The following is a 6,000-nucleotide window of genomic DNA, read 5'->3' on the forward strand; positions in this document are numbered from 1 at the left end:
TGCAAGCTAAGGGGGAGGAACAGAAACAAGATTAGTAAAAATAAATCCCACCATAACTTACTGTACCTTACCACCAACATTGTACTAAACATGTGTGCATGCTTGATATGTCCTTTTCAATTGACCAGAATGCAGTTTTTACTAAAAGTTTCATATGACTCTCTGTAGACTGTTATTGCTTGGAAGAAAAGGGCTGTGTTCATTAAGATTTGAACCTCATTAAACTAAGACTCAATGAAATAAGGACTCCGATAAATGGTACAAAAAATATCACAATTCAACTAGTTTAAAGCTTATTTGAGTACGCTAATCACAAGAGAGAGTGCCTGTACAGAAATATCAGTTTATTGAAATATTAAACTTCTTCTTGAACAGTTTTATATTATCGTTACAACTGGGGATATGAAAATAAAGTGAAACATAATGTGTAGTATTGAAAAAATGTATGCCCAGCTCATTTAAGTGCAAATCATATATGAATACCAAGTTGTGTGTTCGATTAATATTTTTTTTATAATTATTGTTAGTACTTTGTTTAACCCACCTGATTGTATAAAATGTATGCATTAACTCAGTGCCCACATCCAGTGATTTCACAGGATTCTTCACTAACAGGGAATCGTTGTAAAATGTTGTTGCAATGCAATGCTTTATTCCCCTGGTGATGATTCTGCAGAGTCTCACATGAGGCAGAGTAGAATAAAAAGGGAAGATTTAGCCGCTGGTACTAGCATAATAAGCTCTTGGTAGGCTGAATCCGCTTATCCGTATACAACTTGAAAATAATGGGTATTGGCGGTCCTCTGTGAAAAATAAAATAAATAAAAAATAAAATGGAAATATGAAACTAAATGTCAATATTTGTGGATGTGTGATGATTAAGTCACTGATGTTTGTTACTTGTATTCTATTTGACATTCATCCCGCTGTTTTGCATACTGTGTATCTTTAAATATAAATCGGAATCTAAAAAAAAAGCCACTTTGTGAATGCCATCAACTTATTCAGCAGTTCTATGCTTCTGATGATTGGAATTACATATCCCTGCTGCTGGGTTCAGACCCATAGACTATAATGAGAGGCTCCTCAGGTATTGAGTACCTCTCGAAGTACTAAAGCAGTTTTGTGCCTTTAAGCTTGCCCAGGCAACATTTGATATACGCCATGTAATAATGTGTATATAATTTGCATAGCTAAATACAAACACCCAATGATAGTTTGTTTTTTCTCCTGAATATGGTAATATAGGTACCAAATTGGCTTATGTTTTATAATAAGCCAACTTTATTGGCTTATATTTTAATTTATATTTATGCTTTTTTTGACATCCTGATGAAAACTTTGAGCTGTAGCTGAAACGTCGATCTATTTTATGTTATGAATTGAAAGTTAAGTTTAATTCCCATGATTAAGACCTTGGAGTGCGGTCATTCACTATATTTGTATATCTATTTGCCTGACCAGCACCAGGCATTATTTGGATTATTCCAGGAGTGCAAGCCGAACATATGTTTTTTATATATATATATATATATATATATATATATATAACATTTGGTATGTAGAACACACCTTCGAACCATATAATCCAAAAAAAAAATATGCAGTTTTATAACTTTATAATAAAAAGTATATCCCCCCATATTTTACACCGAATATTTTCAGCAATCTTATTTGGCTACTTTATCATAAATTTCTGCCAAGTAGAAATGTTTTGTTTTTTTCCTGCCTGAAATAATGATATATTTTTTTCTGTTTTTCACACATGCATTGTGATTTCCCTCTGATTTTTGAAAATCTGATGTATACTGCTGAAGTGAAAAAAGGAAATATGTCCATAACCAGAAAGAGAGCGCAGCAGGGCCAGTGGTGAAGTACGTATACTTTACTTTAATTATGATAAAAAACAAACGATGTATAAATGATTACTCACAAGCCTGGGTACTTGACAAAGCAGGAAACTACAGATCTCAACAGGGTTCCCTTTGGTTTCCTGTCTCTGGTAGTGCTCCCATGGCATTTGCAATACAATCGTCCGGCTGTATGGCTTGATTCACAAATAAAACATCCCTCACTCTCCACCAGTCATTAGTGCATTTAATGATTCAACTGCTTACTTGATTAAGATATATACGTACGAGAACCTGCCCCTGTCTTAAATACATCTACTTTTTGCTTTGTTAAAGGGACATTTTAAAAACAACTGCCCCTGCAGTCTGACTGCTCAATTCTATTTAGAAGTTTACTCATTTTATTAGTGCAGCCCTAGCCATGCCTTCCCCTTGTGGACACAGCCTCCCTACACACTTCCTGAAAAAGAGGCTACATTTTTCACCTTCCCTTATTGCATAGGGTATATTATTTAGAATTTCGTATCCCCTGCTCTGTTAACTTACTGCTTGAGCTTGCAACAGCTCCCTGTGTGTGATTAAAGTTAAATGGACAGAACAGGAGATCAGAACTTTTAAAGTAAACACACGGTGCTGTAAACATTAAGCCTTTTCGTGGAGGCTGTGTGAGTCTCAGCCACAGGTGGTGAGGGTAGGGCTGCATATGCAAAGTGAATTTACACATACAATTGAGCCGTGAGAATGTAGGGACATCAAAACTGCTTAATTAAGCTAAAGTTGTTTTGGTGCTTAGAGTATCCCTTTAACCATTTTGCAGTAATCTGTTTTGCCACATATGATGCTTAGTAGTTAGTAACAGGGCCACCATCAGGGGGTGACAACCATAATGGTTGTCATGGGCCCGGCGGCCCTGGGGGCCCCGGCTGCTCTGGCAGTCCTAGGCCCCATTTTCTTTCTCTGCACACATAGATAGCGAATATCGCGATCTATGTGTGCAGCCGCGGGCCCCCGGCTCCCTGTTACCGAAGAGGGGGCCCAGGCAGCACACAGCTTCTCCTCTCTTCTCTCTTCTAATAACTCTCGCGAGACCCGCCGAGCGTTGCCATGGTAACCGGGTCTTGCAAGAGTTATTAGAAGAGAGAAGAGAGGAGGAGCTGTGTTCTGCCTGGGCCCCCTCTGCGGTAACAGGGAGCCGGGGGGGCCCCCACCGGACCACCAGGGATGGAATCTCCCCCCTCCCTGGACACAGGTAAGCAGGGAGGGGGGGATAACATTTACATTTAATTTAATAAAAAATTAAAAAATGTATGTGAAAATGCCCCTTCCTCCCCATCCCACCCCAGATTGCACATTTACACACACACACTGCATACACTAACACAACACACACACTGCATACACTAACACAACACACACTCTGCATACACTAACACCACACACACTCTGCATACACTAACACAACACACACTGCATACACTAACACCACACATACACTAAAACAACACACACTCTGCATACACTATCACCACACACACTCTGCATACACTAAAACAACACACACTCTGCATACACTAACACCACACACACACTGCATACACTAAGACAACACATACACTAACATGACACAACACACACTCTACATACACTAACACAACACACACTCTGCATACACCAACACAACACACACACTGCATACACCAACACAACACACACTCTACATACATTAACACAACACACACTGCATACACTAACACAACACACACTCTGCATACACTAACACCACACACACTGCATACACTAACACAAAACACACTCTGCATACACTAACACAACACACACACTGCATACACTAACACAACACACACTCTGCATACACTAACACAACCCACAATCTGCATACACTAACACAACACACACACTGCATACACTAACACCACACACACTGCATACACTAACACAACACACACTCTGCATACACTAATACAACAAACACTACATACACTAACACACACACACTGCACAAACTGACACAACACACGCTGCACACACTGACACAACACACACTGCACACACTAACACAACACACACACTGCACACACTAGCACAACACACACTGCATACACTAACACAACACACACTCTGCATTCACTAATATAACACACACTGTATACACTACACACTAACACACTCACTGCATACACTATACTGACACACACTCTGCATTCGCTACACATTAACACACTCTGCATTAACTACACTAACACACACTCTGCATCTGCTACACTAACACACACTCTGCATCCGCTACACACTAACACACTCTCTGCATTCGCTACACATTAACCGTCTGCATTCACTACATTAACACACACTCTGCATTCACTACAAATTTACACACACTCTGCATTCACTGCACTAACACACTACATTCATTACACTGACACACTCTGCATTCACTACACACTAACACACACTCTGCATTCATTACACACTAACACACACTCTGCATTCATTACACACTAACCAAACACGATCTGCATTCACTAAACTATGCACACACTGGATTTACTATACTGACACACACTCTGCATTCACTACACTAACATACACTCTGCATCAACTGTACACACAGCATCCACTACACAAACATCCTGTATTCACAGTACACACTACATTCACCACAAATTGAAACACTCTGCACAGACACTGTGTCTAATACACACACTACATCCACTACAGACACTGCATCCACTAAACACATTTCATCTAGTACATACAAACACTACATCCACTACACAAACACACACTACATCACTGTACACACACTACATCCACTACTCAAATACACTCTGCGTTCACTATACACACTGCATCCGCTACACAAACACACACTCTGCATTCACTGCACAAACAGTATCTAATACACACAAACACTACATCCATTACACACATTCTAATTCACTTCCACTATACACACCACATTCAGTCCTGCATCATTGTCAGCGGACTAGGTAGGGCGTGGGCGGGCCCGGGAGGGAGGGTGGTGGGGGGCAGACCTTGTGCTTTAAACATATTTTATATAATAGCTATATTATAGTATAGAATTCAGTTACATGGATTAAATAAATATATTACACAATAAAACACCCTAATAGTAATTATGATTTTAATGCTCTTTACTTCTTACTCTTCATATGACTATGATTGAAGAATCTGCAGATTTTACACTGTTAAAATGGTTTATACTTAAGAAACTGTTTGAATACTCCAGAGTGACATCCCAACATCCAAAAACGAATTTCAGGGAGGTGGCTTCACCAGCTACTGCGTCCTCCCCCCATATGCCCTACTGTGCCCTCCCCACACACAACCACCAAACATGTATGAACAAGGACATGAGATTTTATTATGACAGAACACAACTATTTAGTTAACAAAATATTGCTACTATTTACACACACTATTAACACATGGACACATGCACACATCTGGTCACATACACAGACCTTGACACACAGATACACGCACTGGCATATACACACACACTGGCACATACACACACACTCAGATAAACACACTGGCACATACACACGCACACATACAATCAGATACACAAACTGGCACATACACACAGTCAGATACACTCAGATTCACACATTGACACTCAGATTCACACATTGACACCCGGATACACACAATGACACTCAGACACACACACGAACATACAATCTAACATACACACACTCTACACCCTGACACGCAAATACACAAACTGCACATACACACAGAAACACACTGACACACATATATACACAGATACACACACTGGCACATACACACACAGTTATTCACACACATACATGCATGAAAACATTTTTGTATTTGCAGCCACCCTCACGTTAGCTTACCGTTTGTATCCAGGAGGGTGGCTTGCTTAAGGGCCTGGCTGAGGCTGATTGAAGTGAGCATGTAGGCACTCTCTCCAGCCTCTCCTCTGCCTCAACGCTGCTTCCTGTAGTGGTGACGCCACCTACAGCTGCCTCTAGCCTCCTCCTCCCTCCATACCTCCTGGGTGGTACTCTGTAAAGCAGGGAGGAAATGACAGGCTTTCACTTCCTCACTGCCAGCTGATATTACAGGCACCCGACCG

This window comes from Pelobates fuscus, chromosome 3 (assembly GCF_036172605.1).
Source record: "Pelobates fuscus isolate aPelFus1 chromosome 3, aPelFus1.pri, whole genome shotgun sequence".
NCBI classification, from domain to species: Eukaryota; Metazoa; Chordata; class Amphibia; order Anura; family Pelobatidae; genus Pelobates; species Pelobates fuscus.